Source organism: Acomys russatus, chromosome 12, assembly GCF_903995435.1.
Source record: "Acomys russatus chromosome 12, mAcoRus1.1, whole genome shotgun sequence".
NCBI classification, from domain to species: domain Eukaryota; kingdom Metazoa; phylum Chordata; class Mammalia; order Rodentia; family Muridae; genus Acomys; species Acomys russatus.
Genome location: NC_067148.1, coordinates 54550151 through 54565770, shown reverse-complemented (window position 1 = coordinate 54565770; position 15620 = coordinate 54550151). Strand labels below are relative to the sequence as shown.

Genomic DNA, 15620 nt, shown 5'->3' with positions numbered 1-15620 from the left:
ACCGTCATAACACCTCATGAGTGTCTTGAAGACGTGGGTCAATGCTCCTGGTATTATCAGTATTGTAGCCCATTGGCTCGCATTTGTACCTCTCACCTTAATCTTTTCTATCAGCTTCCTGCCATTTGCTTGTACCATTCCTGACTGATTACATAAAAACAGTATTTAAAGCCTTGTATATGCCTCCCTTTTCAGCGGTAATCAAGTCTAATCCTCTGGTTTTGAAGGACTGTTACTGCCAGTGGATCCGTGTGATTCTGAAGAGTGACTATGTTATCCTGAACAATAATCAAGTTTTTCTTGATGTGAGTGGAGAGCTGTGTTGAATGTGTCGGATGCCTGCGGCCGTGGCATCATTGGTCATGGGTCCTGTCAGAGCCATTCCTAGCACAGCTGGTAAAAGTACAGGAGTTTTTAAATTTTCTTGACTCTAAGGGATGAAAGTATTGCTGGACCCCACTTCCTAGGAGCACATCTAAGTTGGGGCCCAAGATGACCAGTTTGCAGCTGTCTCCTGAGTGGCAGGTGTAAATGTCCTTGGGGGCAGCTGAAGTGTAGCTACTGCGCTTTTAACTAGTCTGGTACAGCCTTTTTGATTGTCTCTACATTGGGCTTTTCCTATGCCCTGAACAGGTGTCCAGTTAAACACGCCCTCTTTGTGTTGGTTATGCATTCCCACTCCAGTATGAGTGACCTGGCTGCCTGTGAACCTAGCCAGCGAGCCCGACCTAGGGAAGGAGCCCATGGCTGGCGTTCTCACAGGGAAGGCTTCTCTATGCTCAGCTGCCATATATTCCTCACAGGTGTTTGCCTTTAAGGCCTGTTACAGCCTTCACTTCTTATTTCTCTGTGGAGGTCAAAAGTCCACACATAACCCATACTTAAGCTAAGACTCCTAGGTTCCCCCACAATCATTTTTTGTTTGTCCTCTGGCCACTCGTCTGTAGGCTGTCACTAGCTCGGGCATGGGGCGTTCCCTCACAGCGTGATGAACTTTGAGGGATGGTCCATGGCTGGCCTGTTCCCAGGTGGCATCACCTGAAGGAGATGAGGCAGAACCCCTCTGTGAGGCAGTTAGTTACATTGATGGGTGTCCAGGAGTTGGAGTTGCCCTGGAACAAGGTTGCTCTCCAGACACCGGCTCCGACGAGCGCCACAGAATCTGTGAGGACGTCAGGAGGCAGAATTGGAGCTGAGCCATTGTTGATTTCCTATGTTAAGTTTTAGAGGCTGGTCTGGGTCTGGGACGCTCATGGTTGACTCCTGGCTGGGGTCCACAGCTGCCTTGGTGTGAGTGTGGATATTCTAGGCTTGGCACCTGCAACTTTAAGAGCTGAGGGAGTGGTGAGGATTGGGCAATTTTTTTGTGTAGTGTCAGCCAAGTCTTTCAAGAATTGCTGGCGGCAGGTGTGTCCATACTCTCTCAGGTCCTGAGTCCTTAGGGGGAAGTGGAGGTGGGCAAACAGGATCTCAAAAGGAGAATAACTGCATTTACGGTGTGTGCAGTGTAGCCTAAACAGTACAAGTGGCAGAGTTTCTGGCCAGGTGAGGTCTGTCCTTGGCGATGCTTGGCCAGTGCTGTTTTAAAGGTTCTTTTAATTTCACTCCCTGGCCTGATGACTGGGGTGGTACCATGTGTGTGGGGTTCGTGCTGCTCTTCTGTACAGGTAGGAAGAACTCTTTCACTCACTGAAATGTGTGTGCACAATAACCAGCAAATATGGGTGCCCTCTGCTGGGTTAAGTCCACTTCCAGATGTTCCGATGGGGAGGGCTCTTCATGTTGTGTCAGTGTGGGAACCTTGGCTCCCTCCCTGGGATTGTCCAAGCACACTGTGGATGCTTTGCTAAGTTGTTGAGTACTGACATTTGGCAGCCTCGGAACCACCAAAGTCGTCTTTGGGAGTTTTTCTACGTGGGTTGCTTCATGAGCTTGCTGGACTGGGTTGGGAACTGTCATCTCTGGAAATATGCTCCTGTCTGAGGTAATCTCCTCCTGATTTTTTTTTTTTCTGAGATAGAGTTTCTCTGTGTAGACTTGACTGTCTTGGACTCACTGTGTAGACCAGGCTGGCCTCAAACTCACAGCCATCCACCTGCCTTTGCCTCCTGAGTGCTGGGATTAAAGGTGTGTGTCACTATGCCTGGCTCTCCTCCTGATTTTAGTAGCTCCATCATCAGTTGTTTTTTCCTTTCTTCTGGTTTGTATGAGGGGAGATCTGGGAGTGCCTGAATGTAAGCAGACCTTGTGAAGGGTAGTGGAGGGGACTGCAGGACCTTCACGGAGGGCAGCCGTTGGCTGTCTCCTTTGCCAGTTGGCGTCCCCAACTCACTGACTGTGACTCTTTATGAGAGTATGGCCGTGCAGCATGGCCAGAGCTGGGGCCCAGACAGCTTCTGGAAGCTGGAAGATGTGGTCTTTATTTTTAATGTTTTTTCCCAGTGAGGTAAGCAGTCCCCTTTCTAGATGGATTGCTGCTTTGTCTCTTGCTGCGAGGAGCTGTTCCCCTTACTGTAGCTTCAGCTCTTAATCAGTACAAGGTCTGTCCTTCAAATCTGGTTGTGAGGAGGAGATCTCTTATAATGCGTCTGTTGTCATGGGGGGATTTCCCCTCCTCTTTAGTCAAGTATGTGGTAGCATAGCTGCCATCTTCGTGGATAAGGGGAGGGCCTGGCATTCCCTTTGCTGGTAAGATCCCAAAGGAGGGATGAGCTCAGGTGGTCTTGGTTCTTTGGCACTATGTGGTGCTGTCAGTTGAGCCAGTAGGGAGGCAGCATCGTCAACCTCCCTCTGGAGAGCTAGGAGGGGTGCTTCCTTGGTGCCTTCAGCCTTAATAGTCTTTGTAGGAGGGACTGTACAGGTCTCACAACAGGACTGTGCAGACGCCATGACCAGGAGAGTTCACTAACCAGGACTGTGCAGACGCCATGACCAGGAGAGTTCACTAACCAGGACTTGGGAGATTGTATATGTATCTAACCCAGTGAAGTGGAGAAGACCACCTTCTTCAAGCAGGTGCCTACCTCGCCGACCACCTCACAGTAGCTTAAGAGATCTTAGTCTAGGGCCACATGTATAACTCAGTGTTAGTTACCTTCTGTTACATGGGCGTAGCGCCCTTTCAGATGAAAAGACCACAGAGGAACCACTGGCTGGACCCTATCACATCCCCTAGCCACAGGGCCATGGGACCCTTGCCAGCACTCACTCACTCAACTATCATTAGAAGTTACACACACCCATGTTAAATTCCTAGGCTGTCTATTTTTTTAGAGACTAGTACCTAGGCCTCTGTATCCCTTCCAGGCTTTTCCTTGAAGACCTGTGCCACCTCTGTATCCCATCCAGGCTTTGGATACAATCTCCTGCAGGATACTTGAGCCTGTGCAGGTTCATTCTTCCTGTCCCCCCCAGCAATTCTTAGCTGGTTTGCACGTCCTCCTAGTCCATCCTAGATTCAGGTCCTGAGCCTCACAGTCCTCTTGGCCTGTTGGGGGCACACACTTTGGAGTTCCAGAGCCCTTTGGTGGGCTGAGTGAGACCCAGGAGTGGCAGTCTTTCACAACCAAGTAGGGTTATGGTGAGATCTTGCCGGGGTCTCCAGAAAGGGTATGGGAATCTTTCTGGAGTAAGCATTGCAACATCAGTGAGAGTGGAAGAGAGATGTCACTTCTAGACTGACGCCTTTCAAGAGCCTCTCATTAAACTGGGTGTGGTGGTGCATGCCTTTAATCCCAGCACTCGGGAGGCAGAGGCAGGTGGATCGCTGTGAGTTCGAGGCCAGCCTGGTCTACAAAGTGAGTCCAGGACAGCCAATGATACACAGACCCTGTCTCGAAAAACCAAAAAAAAAAAAAAAAAAAAAAAAAAAGAGCCTCTCATTAGTGTTAGAACATTGAATCCAGAAAGATGTCATGCCCACCTTTTATGTGGCACTAAGAATCTGAACCCCAGCACCATGCTTACACAGCAGCTACTCTACCTGCTGGGCCATCTTCCCAGCCCACCCTTTTTGACGGTTAAAGGCTTTGTCTCCTTGGGAAGGTAACGTACAGAATGGTGGCTATAACATTTCATAGTACATATTGGTAATTGGCTGTAATCACCCCTTACTACCCTTTGTTGTCCCTTTCTCTCTTGCTGGTCCCCTTCTCCCCCAGATGTTCCATTTACGCTTTTATGCCTTTCATATTTTAAAATCTAGATTGAACAGCCGGGTGTGGTGGCGCACGCCTTTAATCCCAGCACTCGGGAGGCAGAGGCGAGCGGATTGCTGTGAGTTCGAGGCCAGCCTGGTCTACAAAGTGAGTCCAGGACAGCCAAGGCTAACACAGGGAGACCCTGTCTCGAAAAACAAAACAAAACAAAACAAAACAAAAAAACCAAAACCAAAAACAAAAACAAAAAATCTAGATTGAAAAAACAATCTAGATTGCACATATGAAGGGAAGCATGCAGTATTTGTCTCTGAGGCTGACTGACTTTGTTTGACATAACAATCTCTAGGTTTTTTTTTTCATTTTCCTACACTTGACATAATTTCAGTCTTCATTATGACAGAATAAGATTATATATACAGTTACATATAATAAATAAAAGACTTTTAGTATGTTTTCTTTACTAGCTGATTCTGCAGTATGGGGGTATCTGTTGCGTGCATATGGGGTGTCACTGTTGTATACTGGCCTAGATTCAGTCAGCTCTCGGCTAAGAGTAGTGATTAGTCTTCACATAGCCCTGTGTAGTGAAACTCGCTGGGTAGGCGAGCCTGGCATTGAATTCAGAGTGATTCTTTCTGCCCCTGCCTTCTGAAGGTTGGGATTACAGTGTTTACCTCTATACCTGTGGAAGCTCTGAGTTGTATTTTAGCTGGCCTTTAACTTGTAGCCCTCCTGTATCTGCTGGGATAATGTGCTGCTGTGCTCAGTTCATCAGTTCTGGGGACTGAACCCAGGGCTCAGGCACTCCCTCTACCGACAGTGCCATAGTTCCCATCCACCCTTACTTTTAGGCTTTTGATGCTGGTTTCCATAGTATTTGTGCTTATACATCCACCAACAATACATAGAGATTATTCTGGGTTTTTGTTTTTTGTTTTTTGTTTTTTTTCTTGAGACAGGGTTTCTCTGTGTCAGCTTGGCTGTCCTTAACTCACTTTGTAGACCAGGCTGGCCTTGAACTCACTGCGATCAGCCTGCCTCTGCTTCCTGAGTGCTGGGATTAAAGGTGTGTGCCACCACACCTGGCTCCCTGCACTCACTTTGTAGACCAGGCTGGTCTTGAACTCACAAAGAACTGCCTGCATGATGCTGCACGCCTTTAATCCCAGGGGAGCAGAGGCAGGTGGATCTCTGTGAGTTCGAGACCAGCCTGGTTTTCAAAGTGAGTCTAGGACAGCCAGGGCGGTTACACAGAGGGCCTGTCTTGAAAAACAAAAACCAAAAAAATGACCTTATACCACAGTCTTATTATTATGTGTACAGTGCTCTGCCTGCATGTACGCCTGCAGGCCAGAGGAGGGCGTCATAATCACATTATAGATGGTTGTGAGTCACCATGTGATTGCTGGGAATTGAACTCAGGACCTCTGGAAGAGCAGACAATGCTCTTAACCTCTGAGCCATCTCTCCAGCCCCGTATCTACCTTTTTTTGTTTGTTTGTTTGTTTCTTTGTTTCTCGAGACAGTGTTTCACTGTGTAGCCTTAGCTGTCCTGGACTCACTTTGTAGACCAGGCTGGCCTCTAACTCACAGCAATCCGCCTGCCTCTGCCTCCCGAGTGCTGGGATTAAAGGCTTGCGCCACCACGCCCGGCTTCCATATCTACCATTTTTAAAAGTACACTTGTTATCAAAGCTAAGGTATACGCTTATTTTTTTAAGTTTTTATTTTATTATTATTGTGTATGCATTGTGTGTATGTATGCATGTGTATGCATGCATATATACATATATACAAGCTGTAACTCATATGTTGAGGCGGGAAGACGACTTTGTGAAGTTATTTCACTCCTATCTTTACATAGGTCCTAAGGATCTGACTTTGTGCCAGACTTTCAAGGCCAAGACCTTTACCCAATGACCCTGGTGGACAAAGTGTATGTTTAGTTTTAAAGAATTCATTTAAAGTGACAATGAAGTTTTTAAAAACTTATTTCTATTTTATGTACAGTGGTGTTTTCCCTGAATGTATGTCTGAATGAGGATGTTGGATCCCTTGGCACAGGAGTTAGAGACAGTTGTGAGGTGCTATGCAGGTGCTGGGAGTTGAACCCAGATCCTCTTGAAGAACAGCCAGTACTCTTAACTGTTGAGCCATCTCTCTAGCCCCGTGACATTGAGTTTATTCAGGAAAAACTGTGAGCAGTGTTTAGAATGTCACAAGGATTATTCATAAGTGCTGTGATACACTGAACAGATAGGCTGAAGTGCGCTTTGGTAGGGAATGGAAAGAAGACAAGCAGTCCATGAGAACACTGAGCCAGGTTGTTTTCCTGCCTTCTCACGGTCCTCTCTCTCTCTCTGAGACCTGTTGCTCGACCCTGCTGATAGCAAGATGTCTTCAGGAAATGCAAAAACTGGGCATCCTGCCCCCAGCTTCAGAGCCACAGCTGTTATGCCAGATAGACATTTCAAAGGTACCAGCCTAAGTGAGGGCAGAGGAAAGTATGTTGTGCTTGACTTTTACCCTCTGAGTTTACAGTTTGTCCCATGGAAATCAATTCTCTCAGTAATGGGGCAGAGGAATTTAAGAAACTCAATTGCCAAGTGATGGAAGCTTCTGTGGATTCTCCCTTCTGTCATCTGGCATGGATTATTGCACCCAGGAAACAGGGAGGATTGTGGCCTGTGAACATCCCCTTGTCTCAGATCCCAAGCACACCACCGTCAGGATTATGGAGTCTTAGAGGCTGATGAAGGCATCTCCTTCAGGGGCCTCTTTATCATTGATGACAAAGGTTTCCTTCGCCAGGTCACTATAAACGATCTTCCTGTGGGCTGCTCTGTGGATGAAATCCTGAGACTAGTCCCAGCTTTCCAGTTCACTGACAAACATGGTGCAGTGTGTCCAGCTGGCTGGATACCTGGCAGTGATGCCATCAAGCCTGATGTCCAAAAGAGCAAAGAGTAAGCAGAAGTGAGCACTGGGCCATTTTTCTGCCAGGCAGCATTGAGAAGCCAAAAGAAAATGTCTTGTGCTTCACTCATGCTTAAGCACAAAATGTAGTTTGGTTCAAGATACGCCTTTCCTACAGGGCTGGGGGTGCTGAGCCTTTCTTCCATGGTGGGAATGGCTGGAGGTCTGTTGTGGGCAGACTGTCTGATACAGCAGTCACAGAAAGCAGCCTGTTATTCTTTTTGTAGTTATCTATTAAACATGAACTCAAAAACAAAACAACAACAAAAAAATGAAACCAGGCCTGGAAAGATAGCTCATTGGTTAAACACCTGTTCTTGCAGAGGACCTGATTTTAGCTCCTAGCCCTCAAATGGCTGCTAACAACCATGTATAATTGCAGGTTTACAGACTCTGATGACCTCTTCTGGCCTCTCCACCAAGTGGTACACAGACATCCCTGTAGGCAAGATAGTCACATACATAAAAACAGGTATTCTTAGAGAGGGACACGGTGGTACACACTTTAATCTCAGCACTTAGAAGGCTGAGGCTGGCAGATTTCTGTACGTTCAAGTCCAGCCTGGTCTACATAGTTTTAGATCAGCTAGGACTACACTGAGAGATCCTATCCCAAATAAATAAATAAATAAATTTTTAAAAAATTGAAATCTCTTAGGTAATGTAAATGGCATACAAAAGAGCATAATGAATGTAAAGTTGGATGTTTCAAATTCAGGTGAAGCTCTGTATAGACCTTCCAGGGCCTTTTTTTTTTCCCCTTCCCGGGGCATGAGGTTTGAGACAGGGTTTCTCTGTGTAGCCCTGGCTGTCCTGGAACTCACTCTGTAGACCAGGCTGGCCTTGAACTCGCAGAAATCTGCCTGCCTCTGACTCCCAGCCTGTGATTACAGGCATGTAGCACCACGCCCAGCACCCAGGTATATTCTCACCTCCACCTCTGCATGTATTTCCCAACAGTGGCTGATCTCTAGCTCTCTGTGAGTCTCTTTGGAGAGTCCCCAGTGTGATTTCTGTGATGGATGTCCTCACTTTCCCCCTCTTGACTCAGTTGCACATCATATATAGCAGTTAAGAGTATCTGGCTAGGGAATGTATTAAGATTGGAAACATGACTAGAAGCTTACTTTGAAAAACAATGTATGTATGTATGTATGTATGTACGTACATATGTATGTATTTTGGTTTTTCGTGACAAGGTCTCTCTGTCTTCGCTGTCCTGGACTCACTTTGTAGACCAGGCTGGCCTTGAACTCACAGCTATCTGCTTGCCTCTGCCTCCCGAGTGTTGGGATTAAAGCGTGCGCCACCACCGCCTAGCTGAAAAACAATATTTTAATTTTGAGTTGTTCTTACTATGTAGCTCTGCCTGGATGGCCTGGGACTTGCTATATAGACAGGCTGGCCTTAAACTCAAGAGATCTGCCTGCCTCTGTCTCCAGAGTACTAGGATTTACTTTGAAATTTAGTGAAAATTTTACTTTAGCTCTACTCTGTATGCAGAAGAAATTTGATAAAGTTAGATTGAGAATCTCCTAACAGAAGGATAATTTTAGGAAGGTTGGTATGGAGCTGGAGAGATAGCTCAGAGGTTCTGAGCACTAACTGCTCTTCCAGAGGTCTTGAGTTCAATTCCCAGCAACCACATGGTGGCTCACAACTCTCTGTAATGGGATCTGATTGTCTGTTCTGGTGTGTGTGAAGACAGAGCACTCATAAAAAGGAAGGTTGGTCTGGGAGGCGGTAAGAGCTGCGAAGGCATTTGGACTGACTTTTCCCTCTTTGTGACTCTGTGCTAGTGATACCTTCAAAGCTTACTATTCTGTAAAAGCAGAAAGGAGAGTTGTTTTTTGGAGTTGGAGGTTGTGCTTGACCTCTTCTGAAATCTAAGCTTTTTCCACTGTCAGTGGAAAAGTTACTGGACTTTATACTAGATATTTAAAGGCATTGGTGATTTTTCTTCAGCGCCCATTGCCAAGAATGGAGGGGAAGCTACTGTTTGTTTCCCTTTGAGTTGTTGTAGCCCTCTACTGGCTTGTGGAGGTTGCAGCAGTTTTAGAGCCTGTTAGGGCAAAAGGAGTTTAGTAAGCTGAAGTCTTCCATGCCAACTCTCTTGATTGCTAATTAGTAATTTAAAAATTTTTTTTTCTTTTAAGACAGGGTTTCTCTATGTAGCAGCCCTGGCTGTTCTTGAACTATTACCATACCTGGCCTCTCTGATATTTCTAGGAGATGTATTCCTGAGACAAACTCTCTGTTCTGTTGGTCTTACAATCTTTATTCTTCTACAGAGATCTCTCTGAGCCTAGAGTGCAGGAATTGTGTTACAGTCTATGAGTCGGGCCTGGGCACCACACAGTCTCTAGTTCTGCACTGTGGTTGGCTGTGTTTTCTGTAGTGGTCCTTGTCTGTTGCAAACACAAGTTTCTTTGTTGAGGGATGGGAACTTCATTTATATGTGGCTGCAAGAGTAAGTATTTAGAATGTAGGTTAGCTATCATGCAGGTTTGGTTAAAGTGGTAGCTGTACTTTTTGCTCCAAGATCCATGGCTTGAGTAGCTCTGGGTAGTTGGCATTTTCCTCTTGCTGAGGAAGCCTGGCGTCTAGTTTTAAAGCTATTAGTTTCTGCCAAGGTATGCATGCCACTAGTGCGCCCTTACAGCTCCTGCACCCTGTTGTGGTTCACTGGCATCATAGTTGGGTAGGAATATTAATTGCCTCCCTCCCCTGGCATGGGACCTTCTAGTACCAGGAGAAGTAGTCCTCAGGGACAAGGGTTTCAGATCAGATCCAGCTCAGGTCCTCTGGGTCCTGCGTCGAGAATGTGTGGTCATCTGCAGAAGGAACTTCCCTCTGAAGGGCAGTCGTGGTCGTTGTGATCTGCAGGACTCTCTTGGACAACCCTGGTCAGCAACTCAGAGGGGCTCCTCATGCCTCATGTTGGGGCTTTTATTAGTCTATGGCTCCTGGGGGTGGAGGTGGGGTGACATTTCCAACCCAGATGGAAAATGTTCAGTTAAACTATATATGTATATGTACACACAGAAAGGTTTATCTTTAATTATATGTACGTGTTTTTGTCAGTGTGGAGATGTGCACCACATGAGTTCAGGTGCCTACAGATGCCAGAGGCATTGGATCCCCCTGGAGCTGGAGTTTGACATGTTTGCCAGTGGCCTGGCATGGATACTGGTAACCAGGGTCGTGTTCTCTGCAGGAGTGGTGCATGCTCTTAATCGCTGAGCTCCTCTTTTTAGTTATTTCTATTAGAAGATACATACAATGGATAAATGCTAACTGTCCTTTAAGTGATTTTCAATCCATTTTTAAAATTTTATTATGGAACTAGAAGTTCAGCTGTCACTGTAGCCTGCTTGGTTTTGTTCACTCCCTGGTACTCTGGCCATTGTGCTTTATCTTTTTGTTGACTGGCTGTTTACTCTACTGTTTCTCTTGCTGTGCAGGTTTTTAATATTATGCAATCTCATTTATCAAGTATTAGTTATCCCTTGAGATACTGTCCTCAGAAAGTTTTGTTTGTTTGTTTTTGAGAGAAAGTCTCAGTACATATGGTTAGCCTGGAGCTCACTGGCCTTACAGAGACCTATGCCTGTCTCTTCTTCCTGAGTGTTGCTACGATTAAAGGCGTGCGCCACTGTGGCTGGCCTGTACCTGTGTCTTGGTGTATTTGCTCTATCAGTCTCAGAGTCTCAAGTCTTAGAGGAGGCTTCAGCCCGTTTGAACTGATGTGTGTTAGGATGACAGGTAGGGATCTGTTTCATTTCTGTACATGTAGATAGAGCCACACTTTCTGAGGACCATTTGTTGAAGAGGCTGTTTATTTGTGTCACACAACCCCAGAGTATCTTTTTTGGCACCTTTGTTGACAATCAAGTGGCTGTAGCTGCTGGGATTTGTTTGTCTTCTGTCCTTTAGTGTACAGGCCTGGTTTGGGGCCAGTACTTGCTGTTCCTCCTGTTATGACTAGTGTGTGTGAGGTCAGCCACTGTGACATGTCCAGTATCAATCCATATTGTTCTCACTGCTTAAGATTGTTTTGGCTGCTCAGTGTCCTCCTTTTACTAGTGTCTTTGGGACTTTTTTGGATTTTTGTGAGAAGCTTTTTTTTTTTTCTTCTTCAAATCTATGCCCATGTGACTTCTGTCCTTGAAGCTATGTGAGTTAAAAAAAAAAAAAGTCTTATACAGGGGGAGGAAATCCCCCTCAGGAACAGTCATAGGGAAGGGGAATAGGGAAAATGGGAGAGAGGGAAGAATGGGAGGATACAAGGGATGGGATAACCATTGAGATGTAACAAGAATAAATTAATAAAAACTTTTTTTAAAAAGTCTGATTTTTTTGTATGTTGAATTAGCATGTATCTCTGGAGTGACACTCACCTTATCATTGTGAGTGCTGTTTTCTGTAAGTTGTTGGTGCTGGAGAAATGGCCAGTGTTCTAAAACACTTGCTGCTTTTTTAGATAATCTGCATTTGATTTCCAGCACTCATGTGGTAACTCAAAACTCCAAAAATTATAATTTCTTTTAGAATTTCCAGTTTAGTGGACTATATATATGACATAAATATATGTGTGTCATAATGATTTAATTTCTTGGTTTCTGTCATAATGGCTTCCTCTTTAGTCTTACTAAATTGGTTCATTTTTAAATTATTTCTTATTTTATGTGCATTGGTATTTTGCCTACATATGTGTCTTTAGGGTTATTTGTTAGCTTTTTTCTATTCTTTTTGTTTCTCTGGGTTTTTGTTTTCTTTTTAAAACATGATCTTGCTATGTAACTCTGGCTGTCCTAAAACTTCTATATAAACCAGGCTGGCCTCATTTCACAGAAATTTATCTGCCTCTGTCTCCTGAGTTTGGTAGGATTAAAGGTGTGTACCACCATGCCTGACACTTTCTGCCTGCCTGCCTGCTTGCTTGCTTGCTTGCTTGCTTTCTTCCTTCCTTTTTTCTTCTTTCCTTTCTTCCTTTCCTCCTTCCCTCCTTCTTTCTCTCTTCTCTTCCTCCCCCCTCCCCCCTCCCCACTTTTTCAAGTCAAGGTTTGCCTTGGCTGTTCTGGACTCCCATTGTAGACCAGGCTGGCCTCAAACTCACAGTGATCCACCTGCTTCTGCCTCCCGAGTGCTGGGATTAAAGGTGTGAACACTATGCTGGGCCCAATTTCTGGTTTCTTAACATAGGCCCTTACAGCTATATATTTCCTTCTTAGGACTACCTTTGTTGTGTCTCATTGGTTTTGGTATGTTGTTTCGATTTAATTTTATTTCAATTTTAAAATCATCCTTGATTTTCTGTTTTCAGTCAGCCATAGGTTTGTGTAAGATCTATAGTCTATATTGCTATTAGAACAGTTTTTTTTTCCCTCCTGTTGTGACCAGGTGCGATACACAGAATTATTTCACTTTTCCTGTAGTTCTTAAGACTTTCTTGGTGTCTTAATATATGATCTCTTTTAGAGAAATGAGTATTATACAGTATTTGAATGAATTAACTTATTTAATGACCCATGGTGGACGTCAGGTGACACAGCTTGTGGGAATCACTTACTCCTTATCTCCAACCTCAGGTTATCATGCTTAATATCAGGACAAGGGTGAAATGTCCTGTGGATATTTGTTAAATCCATTGATTTGCTATGTAAGTTAATCCAAATGTTTCTTTTGTTTATATTTTGCTGGGATGACTTGTTTATTATTTCAAGCAATGCGTTGAAGTCACCTACTGCTACTGTACCAGGTTACTCTGATTTTATTTATTTATTTATTTATTTTACTCTGATTTTATAATGTAATCTGATTAATGCTGGCTTATGTCTTGCAGTATTTGTTTTATGAATCGGGTGCACTTATGTTTGGATGCATATATGCTTGGAATTGTAGTGTCCTTGTCAATGCAGAAAACACAGCACCCACCTTAGAGGGAAGAAGAGATAGTTTTATTCTGGAGCCATTTTGACTGACCAGGACCCAGAAACACAGATTAGGTTACCCCAAATTCCACATTCCAACATGGAAGCAGTTTCATGAAGTTTGGTAATTTTATAGGGTCGAAACAGTCATAAGTCCAGGCAAGTTTAAAGTTCATTGGTGTGTACATCAGAGAGATGGTGACAGCAAGGTGAGGGAAGCTTTCTAAAAGCCGTAAGTGCTATCCAATGACATCCTTAGCTTGTGGATTGGTGGGAGGTAGCAGTTTGACAAGTTTCTAGATTTCAAAAGTGTTTAAAAATGTGTCACATCCAAATGGTATATACTCACTTATATCGAGACACTAGTTCAAGGGGTACGTTCCATGAAAAACTTTACTTACCAGGAAAGTGGGTCAGAGGGGAGGACATCCTATTGAGTCTTTAGGTGAGAGAAGCATGGGAGAATAGGGAAATAGAAGGATCTAGAGGGTCCTGGAAACCTACAAGAAGAACTTTATGACAAGCAGATCTGGGTCCTGGGGTCCTCCTCAAACTATGGCACTAGCCAAGGAAAATATAGGCAGTAAACTTCGAACCCCTACCCAGACTTAGATGATGGACAGGACATTCTCGACCGTTGAGTGAAGAGTGAGATCTGACTTTCATACGAACTCTGGTGCCCCATTTCTGACCACATCCCTGGATGGGGAGGCCTGGTGGCACTCAGAGGAAGGATAGCAAGTTACCAAGAAGAAACTCAATACCCTAAGAGCATATATAGGGGGAGGAGGTCCCCCTCAGTCACAGACATAGGGGAGGGGAATAGGGGGGAAGCGGGAGGGAGAGAGGAATAGGAGGATACAAGGGATGGGATAACTATTGAGATGTAATATGAATGAATTAATAAAATAAAATTTTTAAAAATGTGTCACATCACAAGATGTTAGTTCTGACACAGGGATGGGTAAGGAATGGCTATTTAGGAGGCCAAAGCTAGCCCAAAGTGAGGTGATTAGCCCCTGGGCCCACACCATTCCACCCCTCCATAGCACTGCAGTTTTTGTCAGTCTTTGCATACAGTTTCTTTCCAGGAATTTTCTCACATCCTTGATGGATTGTTCCAATAACCAGTATTAAGTGACCACCTCCTTTGTCTCTTTTTATTAGCTCTGGTTTGAAGTCTGTATTTGTCAGAATAGTGGCACATCCTTGTTTTATAGCTCCATTTACTTGGAGTGTCTTTTCCATCTTTTACTTAAGGTAGTATACTCCTGGCCTGGTACAGTGGCACACACCTGTAATCCCAGCACCCAGGGAGGCAGAAGCCGGTGGATGGTGGTGATGAGAGGGAGGGAGTGGGAGGGAGAGGATAGCATACTCCTTTTCTAGTGAGTCGTGTTTCTTAGAACAAATTAGAAAGATTTTGCTTTTAAAGCCGCTCTTCTAGTCTGTTGTCTTAGTTAAGATTGCTGTTGCTGGGATGAAAGGCCATGACCAAAAAGCAAGCTGGGGAGCAAAGGGTTTATTTAGCTTACATGGCCATATTACTGTTGATCATTGAAGTCAGCACCGGTACTCAAGCAGGGCTGGACTTGGAGGGAGGAGCTGACGCAGAGGCCATGAAGGGTGCTGCTTACTGGCTTGCTTCCCAAGGCTTGTTCGACCTGCTTTCTTACAGAACCTAAGACCAACTGTCAGCTCAGGCATGGCCCCGCCCACAGGGGCTGAGCCCTCTGCCATTGGTGACTAATTGAGAAAATGCCTTAGAGCTCGATCTTATGGCAGCATTTTCTCAACTGAGGCCCCACCCACTCTAATGACTCCAGCTTGTGTCAGGTTGATGCTCAAAGCCAGCCAGTACCCCTGTCTCTTGTTTGGGGGGTTGAGACTATGAGATACCAACAGAGTCCTTCCAGCCCTGAAGCTTGAGGCAAAATTCATTCTTCCTCCCTTTAAAAAAAAAAAGAAAAGAAATGAACAATCTTAATTTCATCTAATTATTGTTAAGTTTGGATTAGCTTGCTTATTTATTTATTTATTTATTTATTTATTTATTTATTTATTGGTCTTTTGAGACAGGGTTTCTCTGTGTAGCCTTGGCTGTTCTAGACTCACTTTGTAGATCAGGCTGGCCTCCAACTCACAGAGATCCATCTGCCTCTGCTTCCCTGAGTGCTGGGATTACAGGTGTGCACCACCAGGCCCGGCTTGTATTACACTTTTTTAATTTAAAAATATTTGTTGTGTAGTGTATATTATGTATGCATGCGTGTCACATAGTGCGCAATGGAAGTTGGAGAACAAATTTTGGGAGTTGGTTCTCTCTGCCATGTGGGTTCCATGAATCAGACTCGGGATGCGAGGCTTGGAGGCAAGCACCGTCACCAGTTGGCTTGGCCTGTCAGCCTGGCTTTTTGTTTAACTCAGTACTGCATTTCTCAGCCTTTTCCTGCTCCCCCTTTTTTTTTGAGGGTGGGGGTATTTATATCTTAAACTATTCTCATTATAATTATATAGTGTGCTTCTCAGAGCTCTTTGTATAGTTTGTGCT

General features: G+C 44.7%; 1 protein-coding gene and 1 pseudogene across 3 annotated transcripts in view; both read left to right on the top strand.

Annotated features, from left to right (window-relative positions):
- Window positions 1-15620, top strand: part of Ankrd12 (ankyrin repeat domain 12) — a 101349-nt gene that overhangs the window by 10579 nt on the left and 75150 nt on the right. The gene's annotated exons all lie outside the window — the stretch shown is intronic.
- LOC127196613 (peroxiredoxin-1-like) lies at window positions 6555-7130 on the top strand (annotated as a pseudogene).